The sequence below is a fragment of the Erithacus rubecula genome (genome assembly GCF_903797595.1).
Source record: "Erithacus rubecula genome assembly, contig: scaffold_450_arrow_ctg1, whole genome shotgun sequence".
NCBI lineage: Eukaryota > Metazoa > Chordata > Aves > Passeriformes > Muscicapidae > Erithacus > Erithacus rubecula.
Genome location: NW_027635889.1, coordinates 40,153 through 57,232, shown reverse-complemented (window position 1 = coordinate 57,232; position 17,080 = coordinate 40,153). Strand labels below are relative to the sequence as shown.

General features: G+C 53.4%; 1 long non-coding RNA gene across 1 annotated transcript; it reads right to left on the bottom strand.

The window, feature by feature from the left end:
* Window positions 1-1,170: 1,170 nt before the first annotated feature.
* On the bottom strand, window positions 1,171-3,171 carry LOC306816229. Its single transcript, XR_013777605.1, has 3 exons — window positions 3,136-3,171; window positions 1,895-1,980; window positions 1,171-1,204 (listed from the first exon to the last, which is right to left on the bottom strand). It is a non-coding gene; the product is annotated as an uncharacterized lncRNA (long non-coding RNA).
* Between the last annotated feature and the right edge of the window lie 13,909 nt (window positions 3,172-17,080).

Here is a 17,080-nt window from a genome sequence, read left to right as displayed (position 1 = left end):
AATCGCAAACTCCCAGCCTGAATTCCCAAAATTCTGCTCCAATTCCAAAAAATCCCAGCACAAATTCCCAAAATTCTGTCCCAGTCCCCAAACTCCCATCCCAAATCCCAAAATTTCCACCCAAATCCCCACAAAATCCCCCAATTCCTGTTTTCCCCAAATAACCATTTCTCCCCCCCAAATCTCCTTTTTCCCCCCAAAATCTCAATTTTCCCCCCAAATTCCCCCAATTTACTGGGGTTTTTTTCCAAAAATTCCCATTTCTCCCCCCATTTTCCCCTCCAAATTATCATTTTCCCTCCAAAATTACCATTTCTCTCCCCCCAAATCTCCATTTTCCCCCCAAAATTCCCATTTTCCCCCCAAATTCCACCAATTTCCCATTTTCCTGGGCTTTTTTCCAAAATTCCATTTTTCGCCCATCCCCCCCCCCACCCAATTCCCATTTTTTCCCCCCAAATTCCCCCAATTTGCCAAATTCCTGGGGCTTTTTTTCCAAAATTCCCACTTTTCCCCTCAAAATTTTCATTGTCCCCCCCAAATCTCTATTTTCCCCTCCCCAAATCCCAATTTTTACCCTCCAAATTCCCATTTTCCCCGAAAGTCACCCAATTTCCCAAATTCCTGGCGTTTTTTCCCCAAAATTCCCATTTTTCCCCCCAAATTCCCATTTTCCCCAATAATTCCCTCAAAGTCCCCCAATTTCCCAAATTCCTGGGGTTTTTTTTCCAAAATTTCCATATTTTTCCCTCCATATTCCCGTTTTTCCCCCAAAATTCCCATTCTTCCCCCAAATTCCCCCAATTTTCTTTTTTTTTTCCAGAATTCCCATTTTCCCCCCATTTTCTCCGCGAAGTTCTCCCAATTTCCCAAATTCCTGGGGCTTTTTTTCCCAAAAATTCCCATTTTTCCCCCCAAAATTCCAATTTTTCCCCCAAAATTCCCATTTCCCCCCCCCAATTCTCCATTTCCCTCCCCAAATCCCCCCATCCCCGTCACTATTATCCCTATTCTCATTTTTGTTCTCACTTTTATTTTTATTTTCTATTTTATTTTTATTTCTATTTCTTCCATTCCCACCTGCACCTTTAGCGCCCCCTGGCGGCCGTCGCGGAGCCGCGCGCGCTGAACCTGCCCCGGGGAAATCCTGGAATTCCAGGAGCTGCTCCCGCCAGCCCGGGCCCAGATCCTCCTCCAGCACAGCCTGGGGATCCCAAAAATATCCAAAATTACTGAAATTCCAAAAAACACCCGGTGAAAATCCAATAAATTATCATAAAATCACATTAAAATCCTATAAAAATCCCATAGAATCCAGGAATTTCTGGAGCTGGTCCCAAATCCTGACCCAATTCCTGCTCCAGCACAGCCAGGGGATCCCAAAAATTCCTAAAATTATCAAAATATCCTAGAATTCCAAAAAAAGCCAGGTAAAAATCCCAAAAAGTAACATAAAGTCACATTAAAAGCTATAAAATACTATAAAATACCAAAAAATCACATTAAAAACTATAAAAATCCCATAGAATCCTGGAATTCCTGGAACTGGTCCTAAATCCCAGCCCAGCTTCTGCTCCAGCACAGCCTGGGGATCCCAAAAATTCCCCAAATTATGGAAATTTAAAAAAAAAACCAGTGAAAATCCAATAAATTATCATAAAATCACATTACATCCTATAGAATCCTATAAAAGCTCCATAGAATCCTGGAATTCCAGGAGCTGGTCCCAAATTCTGGCACAGAATAAAAACCCCAGTCCCCAACCCGGGTCTGCCAACCTGGCATGGGCTCTGCACTCTGCCAGAGCCAAACCCCAACAAACCCCAACAAACCCCAATAAACCCTATAAACCCAATAAAATCCTATAAAAACCCTATAAACCCCAATCCCCTACCCGGGTCTGCCAGCCCGGCATGGGCTCTGCGCTCTGCCGGAGCCGCACCAGGATCTGCTGCAGCTGTGGGGTCAGAACCGACGAGTCTGTGCAGGACTGTGGGGTTATGGGATTGTGGGATTGTGGGGTTATGGGATTGTGGGATTGTGGGGTTATGGGATTGTGGGGTTATGGGATTGTGGGACTGTGGGGTTATGGGATTGTGGGGTTAAGGGTTTGTGGGGTTATGGGATTGTGGAATTGTGGAGTTATGGGGTTATGGGATTGTGGGGTTATGGAATTGTGGGACTGTGGGGTTATGGGATTGTGGGGTTAAGGGTTTGTGGGGTTATGGGATTGTGGAATTGTGGAGTTATGGGGTTATGGGATTTTGAGGTTATGGGTTTGTGGGGTTATGGGATTGTGAGGTTATGGGGTTATGGGTTTATGGAGTTTTTGGGATTTGGTGATTTATGGGGTTATGGGATGTTCTTGGTATATTTTGGGATACTTTGGGGGTGTTTTTGTGGTGATTTTGGGGTGTTTCTGGGATATTTTTTGGGTAGTTTTGGGGTGATTGTGGGATTGTTTTGGGATATTTTTGGGGTGGTTTTGGTATAAATTTGGGATGTTTTGGGGTGTTTGTAGGGTGATTTTGAGAAATTTATTAGGGTGTTTATGGGATATTTTTGGGGTGATTTTGGGTTATTTATGGGATGTTTTTTGGGTTGTTTATGGGATATTTTGGGGTGATTTTGGGATGCTTTTTTTTTTTAGTGTTTTTGGGATATTTTTGTGATATTTTTGGGGTGATTTTGGAGTGATTTTGGGATGTTTTTTGGGTTATTTTGGGGTGTTTTGGGGGTGATTTGGGTTTTTTTGGTGTCCCACCTGCCATGCTCAGCAGCTGTCCCAGTTTGGGATATTTCTGTGGTATTTGTATGATATTTCTGGGATATTTCTGTGATATTTGTGTGATATTTTTGTGATGTTTATGGGATATTTCTGTGATATTTTTGGGACGGTTTTTGGGTTATTTTGGGTTACTTTTGGGTTTATTTTGGGGTGATTATGGGGTGTTTTGGGGTTCCACCTGCCATGCTCAGCAGCTGTCCCAGTTTGGGATATTTTTGGGGTGTTTTTGTGGTATTTCTGGGATATTTTTGGGTTATTTCTGTGATGGTTTTGGGATGTTTTTTGGGTTATTTTGTGATATTTTTGGGTTTATTTTGGGATTATTTTGGGGTGTTTTGGGGTCCCACCTGCCATGCTCAGCAGCTGTCCCAGTTTCAGCGCCGCCCCCCTGGCCCGGCTCAGCGCGGCACCAAACGCTCGGCAGCGGCTGCTGACAGCAGGGGGGAGCCTGGGGGACAAACTGGGGAGGGGGAGACAAAACTGGGGAGGGGGATCCTGAAAATGGGGAGAGGGAGACAGATTGGGGAGGGGGAGACACAAATTGGGGAGGGGGAGACAGATTGGGGCAGGGAGACACAAATTGGGGGGGGAGAGACCCCAAAATTGGGGAGACAGACCCCAAATTGGGGGGGACCCCAAAACTGGGGAGGGGAGAGACCCCAAATTGGGGAGGGAAGGACCCAAAATTGGTAGGGGGGTAGGGATTTGGAGGGGATTTGGGGGGCCCCAATTGGGTCTGGGGTCTCAGGGGGATTTTGGGGGTCCCCAGTTGGGTCTGGGGTCTCAGGGGGATTTTGGGTCTGGGGTCTCACACTCACCCTGTCTCTGCTCTTGCCCCCACAGCTGCATCCGGGCGGCTCCGGCCAAAGCCCCCAGACCCAATTCCAGCGCCAGCCCTGGGGGAGCCAAAACTGACACCAGAGACCCCAGACCCAATTCCAGAGACCCCAGACCCAATTCCAAACAGAGCCCCCAGACCAAATTCCAGAGACCCCAGACCAAATTCCAGAGACCCCAGACCCCATTCCAAACTGGGCAGGTGGGGGACACCAATGGAGGACCCCAAAATCCCAGTGCCCCCATTTCCATTCCCAGTCCCCCCCAGTCCCTCCCAGTCTCCCCCAGTCCCTCCCAGTTCCCCCATTTCCATTCCCAGTCACTCCCAGTACCTCTCAGTCCCCTCAATTCCCCCAGTCCCTCCCAATTCCCTCATTTCCCATTCCCAGTCCCTCCCAGTCCATCCCAGTCTCCCCACTTCCCATTCCCAGTTCCCCCAGTCCCTCCCATGGCCGCTGCCCGGCCCATCCGGCTCACGGGCACCGGCGCTGCCGGCCCCGCCCCCCGGCCTGGGGAGACCCCAAAATAAACACGGGAAACCCAAAACAGAGAGAACCCCAAAAATACAGAGAACCCCCAAATACAGAGACACCCCAAAAACAGAGACCCCGAAATAAACACAGGGACCCCAAAAACAGAGACCCAAAAAACAAAGACCCCAAAATAAACACCGGAACCCCAAAAATCAGCACGGGGACCCCAAAAACAGAGACCCCGAAATCAGACACTGGGACCCCCAAAAACACAGAGAACCCCCAAATACAGAGAGACCCCAAAAATAGAGAGAACCCCAAAAACAGAGACCCCAAAAATCAGCACAGGGACCCCAAAAATCAGCACGGGGACCCCAAAATAAACACAGGGATCCCAAAAACAGAGAGAACCCCAAAAATCAGCTGGGGGACCCCAAAAACAGAGACTCCAAAATCAGCACAGGGACCCCAAAAATCAGCGGGGGGACCCCCAAAACAGCACAGGGACCCCAAAAACAGAGAGAACTCCAAAATCAGCACGAGGGACCCCAAAAATTACAAAGAACCCCAAAAACAAATACAGGGAACCCCAAAATGAGCACAGGGGACCCCAAAATAAACACAGGGAACGACTCCAAAAATCAGACCCCAAAAAATAAACACAGGGAACCCAAAATCAGAGAGAACCCCAAAATCAGCACAGGAACCCCAAAAAATACAGAGAACCCAAAAATCAGCACAGGGACACCAAAATAAACACAGGGAACCCCAAAAATACAGAGACCACAAAAATAGAGAGAACCCCAAAACCACCGGGAACCCCAAAATAATGAACCCCAAAAATAGAGAGAACCCCCCAAAATACAGAGAACTTGAAAATCAGCACAGGGAACCCCAAAATAAACACTGGGAACCCCAAAAACAGAAAGGACCCCAAAAATCAGCACCAGAAACCCCAAAAAACAAACACCAGGAACCCCGAAAATACAGAGAGCCCCAAAAATACAGAGAGCCCCAAAACCAGAGAGAACCCAAAAATAGAAAGAACCCAAAATTCAACACCAGGACCCCAAAAACACAGAGAACCCCAAAAATAAACACTGAGAACCCCAAAAATACAGAGACCCCAAAAATACAGAGAACCCCAAAGAACAGAGAGAACCCGAAAATCAGCACAGGGAACCCCAAAATAAACACTGGGAACCCCAAAAACAGAGAGAACACAAAAAAAATACAGACACAGGGAACCCCAAAATCAGCACAGGGGACCCCAAAAATATAGAAAACCCCAAAAACAGAGACCCCAAAAATCAGGACAGGGAACCCCAAAAATACAGAGAACCCCAAAAGCAGCATAGGGAACCCGAAAATACAGAGAACCCCAAAACCAGAGAGAACCCCAAAAAAATACAGGGAACCCCAAAGCAGCACAGGGACCCCAAAATAAACTCTGGGAAGCCAAAAAATACAGAGAACCCCCCGCGCGGAGTGTGCGGCTCTGGAGCTGCTGGGGCCGGCCGGCATTTCCTGCGGCGCGGCTCCTTTCCGGAGCGGGGGCTCCGCTCGCCTCCTCTCCTGGGCTCGGCCCGCGGCTTTTCGGCACAGCCGGCGTCTCTGCTGGGCTGGGAGTGGGGGGTGCGGGTGCTTTGTGCCTTTTTAGCCTTGTTCTGCCTTTGTTTTCCGCTGTTTTATTCCCCACTGTGTGTAGTTTTAGGGTTTGTTTTTGCTGCCTTTTCCCCTGCTCTTTCCCCCGCGCGTGTTTGGGGTGCAGCAGCCCCGGGAGGGCTGTGCCGGGCTCGGTTCGGGCTCGGTGCCGGGGCGGGTCCGCACGGCTTCCACCGCCACCTGCTCGTTCCCAATGCGGGGATCTAACCCCTGCAGATATAGATGCCCTACTGCAAAAGTTTCTCTTTCCCTTCCCCGCGGGCGGCATTCCCCCCTCTCCCCCGTTCTCGGGGCACTCCCGGTTTCCCCGCGGGGTCCCGGAGCTGCCGCCGCGTCTGCAGCCCGAGTGCTGAGCCAAAACAAAACAGAACAGAACAAAAACAAACGAAACCAAACGAAATGAAACTAAACGAAACGAAACGAAACAAAAAGAAACGAAACAAAACAAAACAAAAAAAGAGAAAGGGTGATTTTTTTTATTGTTTTACTGGAGGAATTCAAAACTATCTGTGTGCACTGTGGCACAGTTAGAATGGTATGGCTTGTAGCATAATCATTAGAAATGTATATACCCAACAATATTTAGAGGCCGATAATGTTTCTGCCCCCTTAATTCAGGGGACCCTTTATTCAAAATGTTTTTAATTAAATGCCAGTAAAAGAGCAGTTAATATTTAAGCGTGGACAGAAAAATGCTGTTTACCATAAAACATATGTGTCAACATTTTCATTATTTATACCTTTTTAGTACTTTCAGAATGATTAAAGCTGTACTTTGAAAAATCCTAATAAAGCTATACTTAATAATTGCAATTACCATGATCTATGCTCAAATCCAAATTACATAGAATCACAACATACTTATCACATCCTTTACAATCCCTTCATTAAAAACATCCTGTTCACAGATTTTTCGGAATTTTTAGTGCCTTTTTTTATGAACAGCATTAGGGTTAGTTACCTCTGTAACTTGTAAGAGATGTTGGTTTCTCTTCCTGTTAAGGTGCAATATTGTAATGTCCAATTGCAATCTATTAAGATTAACTAAGGCTAAGTTCTATTAGGTTAATTCTGTTCTATTTAATTTCTGTTAAGCTTCAGTATCACTAAGTTTAGACAATGTTCTGTTCCAGTTTTATTTTGATCATGTAATGTTCAGTATTAATACTGATTAACTGTGTTCTCTTAAGTGTGCTTTTTGTTCTACTGAAGTGATAATTAGGAATAAACCGGGACCTTTTCATTTTGCTGAACAAGGGTCTGTGTTTTGATTCATTTCTATCTCAAAGGCAAGTTCTGCTGCAACACTGTTGATTGCATGGTGTGAATTTACCCCTTTTCTAATAGGCATAATTCATAAGATATTAATGTTGGATTTGCAGCTGAATTTTTCCTATGTTTTAGCATGTAATTGTCTATGAGACACATGTCATTTTCAGGATATTTTCTTCTCTAGTTGCATATGCATCTCCTTTATCCAGGCTACCTCTCTGTTGTCTCATGATTGTCAGTATTTTCAGAGTTCCAAGAAATGAAAGCCTCTTCCAAACTGATGATCTTGTGGTCCTCGTGAGAGGACAGAGCACAGATGCAATCCCAATCCCTTACTGAAGCACTCCAGCAGTTTGTTGCCATCCAGACATCTCCATCCCAAGGAAAACTTTGGAGTTTTGGATGGGTTTGAGTAATCTTTCACCCCAAGACCTTTACTCCTGACTTGTATTCCTAAGAAACTTGTTATTGAAAAGATATCAGGGATTCTCTTCCAGTTAGAGCCTGGACTCTGGCTCGGGCTCTGCCCGGATGGGAAACTGCCCACAGACCCAAGTGTTTCCTGCATCAAAACAATACTCGAGTCATTTGACTTGGCAATTTGACCCCATCAATAGAGATCTGGACCTATTTTTGAAGTGAGCTTGGGAATCATTTTCCAGAGATGATTATCCAATTCTGCACTGATTGGATGTTTATCAGCTGTTGCTGACACTGGAATTATGGTACAATGTTCTAATGCTTGGTAATCATCTAATTTCATGTTATTAATTATGTCTGTTATCATGCCTGGTTTTGATTGATATGTCTGAATTATCCCCCACTGCTGTAAGTTTCTGGTCTCACTAAACACATTGTTTTGTTATTCCCTTCAGTCACTGAGGGTACTTGGAGCACTCGAATGGGGACTGGGGAGTCCCTGCACCTTATAACTACATATTATATTACTGGCTTTTTGCAATATTAAAATGAATGTTATCTGTTTAATTTTGGTAAACCTTATTTTAGTTCTGTTATTAACAAAACTTAGAAATAATAGTATGATAAATATATTTCTCTTGGACTACAACATGGTGATTTTAAAAAGCTTTTGTTCATCTGAGTAGCTCGGAGAATAGTAAAAAGATGACCAGGATTTTCTTCACATTCTTGGATTATCCTACCTGGATGAATATAGGGATGACAACAACCAAAACCCCAGGGAAATCATTTATGGAGCCACAATAAAAGCTGATTTACAGGCTGGGGATGATTTTGAATAATACATGAAGGTCAATGAATACTCAACATGCTGATGCATTTAGGGAAGTCTTTTCTGAGTTAGTGTGTGCTCTTGGCTGAACTTCAAGTACCCGGAGATAAGAATCTTTTCTTTATTGTTTTTGTCTTTGTGTGGGTTTCGCGTGCTGGGGGAGGGGCGGATTTCGCCTGAGGGAAGCAACGTGAGGCCGGGGAGTGGGAGGGGCTGTCCCGCGTCTGGGGGCCTCCCCTGTGAGCTGCGGGGACCAATCGGAGAGCTGATTTAGTGATGGACAGCTCGGGAAACCAATCAAAAGTTATTTCGCTTTCTCAATTCACAGTTGATCAAGTTAACTAATCTCTCCTTCGGCCTCAGGCTCCCGGTGTGGTGCCGTGGCCTCCGACCGGTGCCCCGGCCCCCGGCCCGGCCCCAGCTCTGCGGGGAGCCCCCGGCGCGGCCCCGGCTCGTGCTGGGACAGTTTCAGGGGCTGCCCCCGGGGCGCGCGGGGCTCGGCCATGGGGCAAGCGGGGCGACCGTGGAACGGACACGCGGACAAACGAACACGCGGAGAAACGGCCCCGGGGGTTCAGTTGCAACAGCAACAGCGGCAACAGCGGCAGCAGCAGCGGCAGCAGCAGCGGCAGCAGCGGCAGCAGCGGCAGCGGCAGCAGCGGCAGCAGCGGCAGCGGCGGCGCCAGCAGCGGCAGCAGCGGCAGCAGCGGCAGCGGCGGCGCCAGCGGCAGCAGCGAGTCTACAGATCCTTTGGATTTCTTGTTCCTTCTCTTCCTCAGAGTCGCTTTCCCCGACCCTCTCCCTCTTTTCCCTTCTCCCCTCTTCCGTTCCGGGCCATGTTCCGAGCCCGCCCCCGGCCCCGGGCGGGGCTGCCCCTGCCCCGTCGTCGGCCCCGTCCCCAGCCCCGCCCATCCCCCTCCGGTGTCGCCTCCGCCCGGCTCTCGCTGTCCTGGCTGTGGCGCTGTTGGCTGGGCATCACTTCTCTTTGGCATCGCTTATCCTGGCTCCAGCCCCAGCCCCAGCCCGAGCCCCAGCCCCAGTCCCTGTCCCAGTCCCAGTCCCAGTCCCAGTCCCAGTCCCAGTCCCAGTCCCAGTCCCAGCCCCAGCCCCAGACCCGGCTCCTCCCGGGGCCCGTGAAGGGCACACGCGGCGCAGCCGCTCCCGCCGCCCCCGCTGCGGCTCCTTCAGCCGGAGCTCCACCAGGGCCTGGGGCGGGTGGGAATGCCCGGCCCAGGACGCTCGGGGGGCGCTCGGGGGCCGTGTCTGGCCCCGGGCCGAGCGCTGACAGCCGCGTGTCGCCCGCAGGGGAGTCGCAGGAGGCGTTGCAGGAACGGTACCGGATGGGTTCCCTGCTGGACAGCGGCGGCTTTGGCAGCATATTCCCGGTCACCCGGCTTGCGGACGGCACCACGGTGAGTGGCAGGGGCGGAGGAGGAGGGAGAAGGAGGGAGGAGGAGAAGGAGGAAGAAGAAGACGAGGAAGGGGAGGTTGGAGCGCGGCGTGCCAGGCGGCGAGCTCAGCCTGCTGCTGCCCCTTGGCTCGCAGGTGGCCGTCAAGCGCATCCGGCCCTGGGGCAATCTGGTGAGTGAGCGGGGCCAGAGGCTCTCATGGACAGCACTCCAAATCTTTCCTGTGCCCCTTCCAGGTGCCAGACACGGTGAGGAACATTCACCAGAGACTCGTGTCCTGTGGAACTGTGGATGCTGGGCTGCAAAATGACCTTCTGAGGCTGGCTGAAGAACACCCAGCTAATGTGGTGATGAGCCTCCTGCGCTGTGCCCCATTGTGTGACAGGTATGCGGCACAGGTGCCCTGTGAGCTCAGGCTTCACTGGCCTGTAGGGCCATTGCCCTGCACAGCCTGTCCAGTGGGGTCTGCCAGACAGGCAGAGAGCTCTGGGCCCCTTGAGCCACCCTGTTTGCTGATCCTTCTGCCATGCTCCGTCCCTGCCCCTCAGGGCACGGGGGCTTTGTCACCTGGCCCCACTCAGCTGCATGGGGCTTGGTACTGATGCACAGCTCTGGTCCCACAGAGCTGCAGCCTTGATGTGGAAAACCATCGGCTCATCGGGACCAGCAGTGCAGAAGGTGCTTCCAGAGCTGCTCTTCGTGATGGAAGACAGGCCAGTGTACAGCATGTTCTTCATCAAAGAGGACAACGAGGCCGTCTTTGCACTGGCAGTGAGTTTCTGACACTGGCCTTTGCTTGCCCTCCAGTTCCCCTCTCCAGCAGCTCTCCATGCTCTGCCCAGTGCCCTGCAGCTCCCAGCCTCGGGCACTGGGCTGAAGGCTGGGCTAGGGACAGGCTCAGGGGCAGCAGGCCGGGTGCTCCCCCTGTGTCTCCCCTGGGGCCCTGCCACACGGACACCTCGGCACTGAGCACTGCCTCGGGCTGCTCTGTCTTTTGCAGGCAACTCTGGTGCTCTGGGTGACTGTCCACATGCCCGAGTGGCACCACACAATGGTCTCTTATTCTGCCCGTGTCTTCGTGGCTCTGCTCTTCCAAATCTTCAGCACCACAGAGCAGATGCCACAGGAGGTTGAGAACTTCTGGACAGCGTGCCGGGAGGAACACCGCCTTCCCAGCAAGCCCAACAGGTCCCAGTCACCCTGTCCTTCCCATGCCCTTGTGGCCAGGGTCACTGCTCCCAGCGTGACCTGGCCTTTGCTCTGGCCACAGGTTTGCAGTGCAGACCATGAAGGCTCTGCTCTGCCTGCTGGGCTGTGATAAGAAGCTGGTGGCTCTGGAGCGCAGGCGGGTCTGGGACACCCTGCTCTGTGCTGAGACCCAGCACTATGCAGTGGGGCTGCTGGCCAGGTGAGTCCCCCTTCTCCCCGCTGCCAGCATTGGTGCCCTGTGCCCGGAGTGCCCCACACGCTCCCCGTGGTCGTGGCCAGAGGGCCTTAGCACCGAGGGACGGCCGAGCAGCCTGGAAAAGGCTGGGAGAGGAGGGCTCCCAGGAGCAGCCGCCTCCCAAAGGGCCCACGTCCCCTCACAGGGTGCTGGGCAAAGGTCCCACACCTCTGTGAGTCAGTCCTGGGAGAGGTTTGCCCGCCCGGCTCAGGGCTTTGGTGCCTTTCTCCCCCTGCCAGGGAGATGCGCCGTGGCTCGAGCCCCTTGTGTTGCGGCATCGCCAGGCACCTGCTCAGCCTGCTCATCGGGGGGCAGCCGCGCTGGGATCTGCCGGCCCTGGCGTTCTTTGTGGAGGTGAGCCTGAGGGCCAGCGCTGCCTGGCTGAGCTGCCTCCCAGCTCTCTGGCTCTGGGAGCCGCAGCCGCCTGGCACGGTGCGCGCCCGGTGCTGCCGCCTGGGCCCGGCCCTGGGCAGTTCTGCACTCCCAGCGGCCGGGTCCCTGTCACTGCCCTGTGCCTTTCAGGTCCTGCAGTGCCTGGACTTGAGCCAACACGGGCACAGTGCCCTGTCGGTCATGTCCAGGCACCTGCCGAGCGAGAGCAGGGACAGGCTGCGCCTGGAGCTCAGAGGCCTCGTGGTGCTCAGCAAGGAGCCCTCGCTGGTGAGAAGGGGGCAGTGGCTGAAGCCGTGCTGGCATCGTGGGGCTGGGCAACGCTGCCCCTTGGGCTTGCCTGGGATTCGGCAGCTGAGGCAGCTGCTCCCAGCTCTCTGCCTCCTGCTTCAGCTGCCCCAGTGCCTCGGCACAGGCCTCTGGCCTCTGGGCCCTGAGGCAGCTGCGTGGGGTTGCAGGGCCAGGGCCCTGTTGGTGCTGCAGCCCTCCAGGGCTTCACAGCACAGCCTTGTGTTGCACACAGAGCGGAGGAATACGCGGCATCTACCAACACCTGGTGGAGCAGCTGGGTGATCCAGATGGAGAGATGGTTTGGATGACCCTCTCTGTGCTCGCCCACATGCTCCAGGAGAAGGACCTTAAGATACCCAGCGCCACTGCCCAGAAGCTGGCTGAGCCACTCCTCCCACACTTTGAGAATGTAAGGTTCTGAGCCCACGGGCGCTGGACACTGCCTGGAAACTTTGTGCTCTGGGCAGTTTTGGGCCTTTGCCCCACTGGGCCTGGACTAGTCGGTGCTGAGCTCTTCTCCTTTCCTCCAGGACAACAGCCACGTGCAGCTGCTCTCCATCCAGGTCTTCAGCAAAGTGATGGAGCTGGTAGTGGAAGAGGGGAAAAAAGCTCTCATGAGAACCGTGAGCCAGAGCCTGCTTCCCCTCTTCTTGCACTGGCATGATGAGAACCGGTGCGTGGCGAAGGTGAGGTTTTGTGTCGTGCTGCTGCGTCCCCGGCAGGGGCTTGGCTGCCTCTTCCCCTGGTGCCTCGTGGGCTCCAGCCTCGCCCTGGCCTTGGCACAGGGACGTGGGTCCCATGCCCCAGGCTCTGGTGCCACCTCCGGCTCTCTACTGCTCTCCAGGCCTCTGGCAAAACCCTGCTTCATGCAGCACGCTTCCTGGGGAGGAGGGATCTGGAGGAGGTGCTGAGCCAGCCGTGGCGCATGAAGGTTGCCAAGTGCCTGGTAAGGCCAGCCTGGAAGCCCCAGCTGCAGGCTGGAGAAGTCCCCTGCCCCCGGAGCTCAGCGTGCGGGGCCGGCAGCTGTGGCCCTGCCCAGCGCCGCAGCCAGGGCAGCCGCAGCCTGCGCCCTACACAGGGGCTGCTCCCTTCGCTGGGCCGCGTGGGCTCTCGGCCGGGCTCCTCCGGCCCCGAGCCGGGTGCCCACGGAGTCCCGGCTAGGCCGGGCCTCGGCGCTGTGCAGGCCGGGGAGGCCGGGGCTGGGCGCAGGGAGCGCCCGGCCGAGGGGCAGAGCCCGCGCCGAGCTTTCCCTCCTGGCGCTCTCCGCAGCTGCTACAGGACGAGAGCCGAGCAGCCGAGCACCTGCGCTGGGCCCTGCCGTGCCTGCAGAGCCCGCAGCCGCGCCTGCGACAGGCGGCCCTCAGGCTCATCGGTGAGCCGCCAGCCCGCCGTCCCTCCCCGCCTCCGGCCCGGCTGCTGCCCCGGCAGCGGGAGCCGGGCCCGGCGCGGTGCAGCCCCGCCTGCCCTCGGCGCTGCCGCCGCCCTCCCGCAGCCGTGCCCTGGGGCGGCACGATGCGCCAGGGGCCCGGGCTGAGCCCTGCCCGGGGGACGAGGCCGTGTGGCCGCAGGGCTGGCAGCGCCCCTGGGGGGCAGCTGTGCCGCTGGGGCCGACACGGGCTCTGTGTTGCCAGGGCTCGCCGGAACGCTCCTGAGGGGACACGAGGAGGAGCTGCAGGTCCTCAGCGAGGGTGAGTGAGGGCAGCCGCCCTCGTGGCAGCGGGGCCGCCGGGGGCAGCTGCAAATGCCGGGCACGGAGCTACAATCGCTGCCCGGCTGCGGAGGGCTCTGCGGCCTGTGCGGATGAGGGGCGGTGCGGGCCGAGCACGGAGAGCTCTCAAGGACACGGGGGATCCATGGCCAGCACCTTCTGGCCCTGTGCCCTGGTCTCCTGCTCTTTCGTGGCCATGGCAGGAGCTGGGTGGGACGGCCCTGGCAGGAAGGTTTCCTTGGATTCCCACAGTCTGGCCTCTGACTGTGGTTCTGCTTCTCTCTCTCGCAGCCCTTCAAGCCCTGAAGGAAAACAAGAGCCCCTGCTTTATGAGGCAGGTTATCCAGCTGCAGTGAAACAGAAGATCTGCCGAACTTCGTCTGCTGGATCAGAAGAACCACTGTCCTTCGGCGACCTGCCCATTGAAGATGGGAGCAGCTGCAGAGCAGACAGGACCAGCTGCAGCTCCAGGCACAGCTCTTGCTGCTCACAGCTGAGCCTGTGGCAAGCTCCAGGAGCTCCTGCCGTCTCCCTCCCTGTTGGCAGCTCCCTCCCTCCATTCCTCAGGCCCTGCCCATCCCCTGTTTTGCTTCCCAGCTCACCCCTTCGCTTCGCCTTCCCTTCATAAAGTTTTTTTTTTCACTTTACCCACATCTCTGTGGAGCCTGAGTGGCACCAAACATGAGCCCTGGGACACACAGGGCCCTGCTGCCGTTCTCTGTGCACGGACAGAGAGGAACAAGGGCAGCTCAGGTCATGCAGGTCCCTTGCACAACACTGTGGGGTTAAAAGCCGTGCTGAGCACACTGAAGGGGACAAGGAGCCTGGGTTTTAGAAGAGCCAGCTTGAGTATGCTCTGAGCCCAGCCTTGAGGGATTCCCTGGCAAGCATCCATATAGGACAAAGGAGCTTGCAATGCTGGAAGTGTTCACAAAGAGCTTCCTGAAAGCACAGCAGTGCTCCATCCCCACACAGGGATGGGAAGAGGGCAGAACTGGAGGCCATGGTGGCCTAACAGTGAGCTCTGGGTGTGCTAAAAGCAAATGAAGCAGCAGCAGCAGCAGCAGTGGCGCAGTGGCCGAGACTCAGAGCGCGACCGTGCCAGTGGACGGAGCGCTGCCAGGCAGTGCCTGCACACTGGGTGAGGGTCTGGGGGCTCTGGTCTCCCCACAAGTGCGGAATGGCAGCCCCTGCCTCAGACCCAGTCAGAAACCCAAGTGAGACCAGAGGCAGGGCACTGTCACAACAGCCAGTGCTGCACTCACTTTGCCACTAGGGCCCCATGCCTAGAGTGGGTCACACTCGGGGAACAGGAGGCCTTAGACGTGGCTCCAGCCATTGCTCCATGGCCTTTTGGCTCTCAGATTGCATTTGAGGGGGACAAGGAGGAGGGGAAGGTCTTTTGCATAGGAAAGGATTCCTTACTCTGGGGAATCTGTGGGGCAAAAGACAAAAATGGTGAAGCTGCAACAACATAAATATGAGGGAGGTTCAAGGGGAAGGTGCAAATTAAAGAAATTCTGAGGAGGGATAAAGGATAGGGGTTCACAAAGGCATTGTCCAATGAGGGAGGTAGGGGGGAAAACTGGGTCTCCATGGACTGATGAGACGTCCAGTTTTAGGGGATTTCCAAAGGGGAATTGCAAGCAGGGGGTTGGCACAAAACAGCATTGACAAGTACTAAAATGGAGCTGGGACAATTCTGAGGATTAACAGGCAATAGCTTGAACTGGATTGAGGACTCTCTGTTTTAGCCAGAACACTGCATGACTTATTAAACCCACATAGACTCAACGTTGTGCTATGGACACAGCAAAACTTCAGAAAATGAAATAAAACCAAAACGTTCGATTCCCTAGTCATGGCTTTTCCAGACTCAGAAAAGAAATTTGAAGTGTTAGTGGATGTTAAACAGTGCCATGAGAAAGGAATCCTTGTGCTAAAACATTTAATTCACTGTTCAGAGTGGCCTCACTGCCCGCAGAATTATGTAGCCACAGCTTTAATGGGACCTGAGGCCCAAAAAATGAAGGCAGGAGGATCTGCTGTTGCCCAAGTCTGGAACCAAGTTAAAGCTTTCATAATCAAAAGAGACTCAACATGGATGAGCAGTGCTCAGTTATTACAGAATGAAACTTGTTCAGTGGCACAGGAGGATTTAGAATTGAGGACAGGGGAAGGGTTTAACCAGCCTCCTGTTTGAACAGCCTGCACAGGGGCTGGGAACAAACCCATGACTGCATTCAAGTGACAGAGCTCCAGAGCCAGGACAGGAGAGATTGATGAGACATTCCCTGGCCTGAGGGACAAAATGTGTTAATGGATGGGTCTGCAAGGGCAGGAGAAGGGAAAAGAGTTGCAAGACAGGCTCTGATTAAGCAAAGGGAATCAGACCAAACACAGGTTTCTGCCCACATGGTCAGCTCAACCAGCTGTGTGTGTACTTGGAAGAGCCTGGCACTGAAATGCCCTGAGCAGGAAGGATCAAATATCTGCTGGTGACAGCATGGCAGCTAACAGGTTGGCAAAAGCAATTCTTACTTCTTCAGCAATCACTGATCACTTATTAAGGTATTTCTAAAACAAGTAACTCCAAGATAAGGGATTGTGGAAGAAACAGACTCAGATGGGGAACTAATTTTACAGCAAAGATCCTTCAGGGGGTGATGTCTGCTTTAGGAATACAATGGGACCAACACAAGCCCTGGCACCCTCAGAGCTCAGGTCAGATAGAAAGAATAAATGTGGAAATAAACAAACTCATTCAGAAGGTGGTGATAGAAACCAAGATGCCATGGGTATGGCTTTTGCCATTGGCAAGAATAAGAGCCAGACCCAGGGCAGATATTCAATTATCACCCTCGGAATTGCTGTTTGGAATTCCTTACCCTGCAAATTCTCCACCTAGCGGGGGGTGGAGATAAGGGATGTATATTTCAAACAGTCTGTGGCCACAATCCTGGCTCATGTGAAATCTCTCCCACAGGAAGCTGGGCTGGCACAGAGCCTGCCTTCGCACTTTGCTGTTACCAACATCCAACCAGGACATCAGGTCCTGCCTGAGGAGTGCACAGAAGCTCCACTGGTGGCCAAGTGCCATGGCCCATCCCAAGTGTCCCTGAGCACAGGAACAGCCCCAGCACAGCTCAGCACGGGGGGACCCCTCACCCTGGGCTCAGGGGCTCTCCAGCCCTGCAGATTTGCACTTCCCGCCTGCAGCACCAGCATGGGAGTGATGCCTTAAGATCCAAGTTTTCTGTTCTGCTTGGGTGTGCTTTCTGTTATGCTTTAGGGTGATGAAGGCGAAATAGTCCGATAACAGCTATGGACTCAAGGACAGTTTCTTCAGACTCCAGGCCAAAAGTATAAACAATGTGAGAAGAGGAGGGCAGGCCAGCCAGGAGAAGAGGAGGAGGACACCTTACAATTTGAGACTATTAATTGGATGGTGAACTGCTGTATGTAAATGGGCTGAAGTCTATAAAAACGTGAAATCATGTGACCAAGCCCTCTGATACTTCCATCTTGGAGCCACTCAGGCAGGGCAGGGG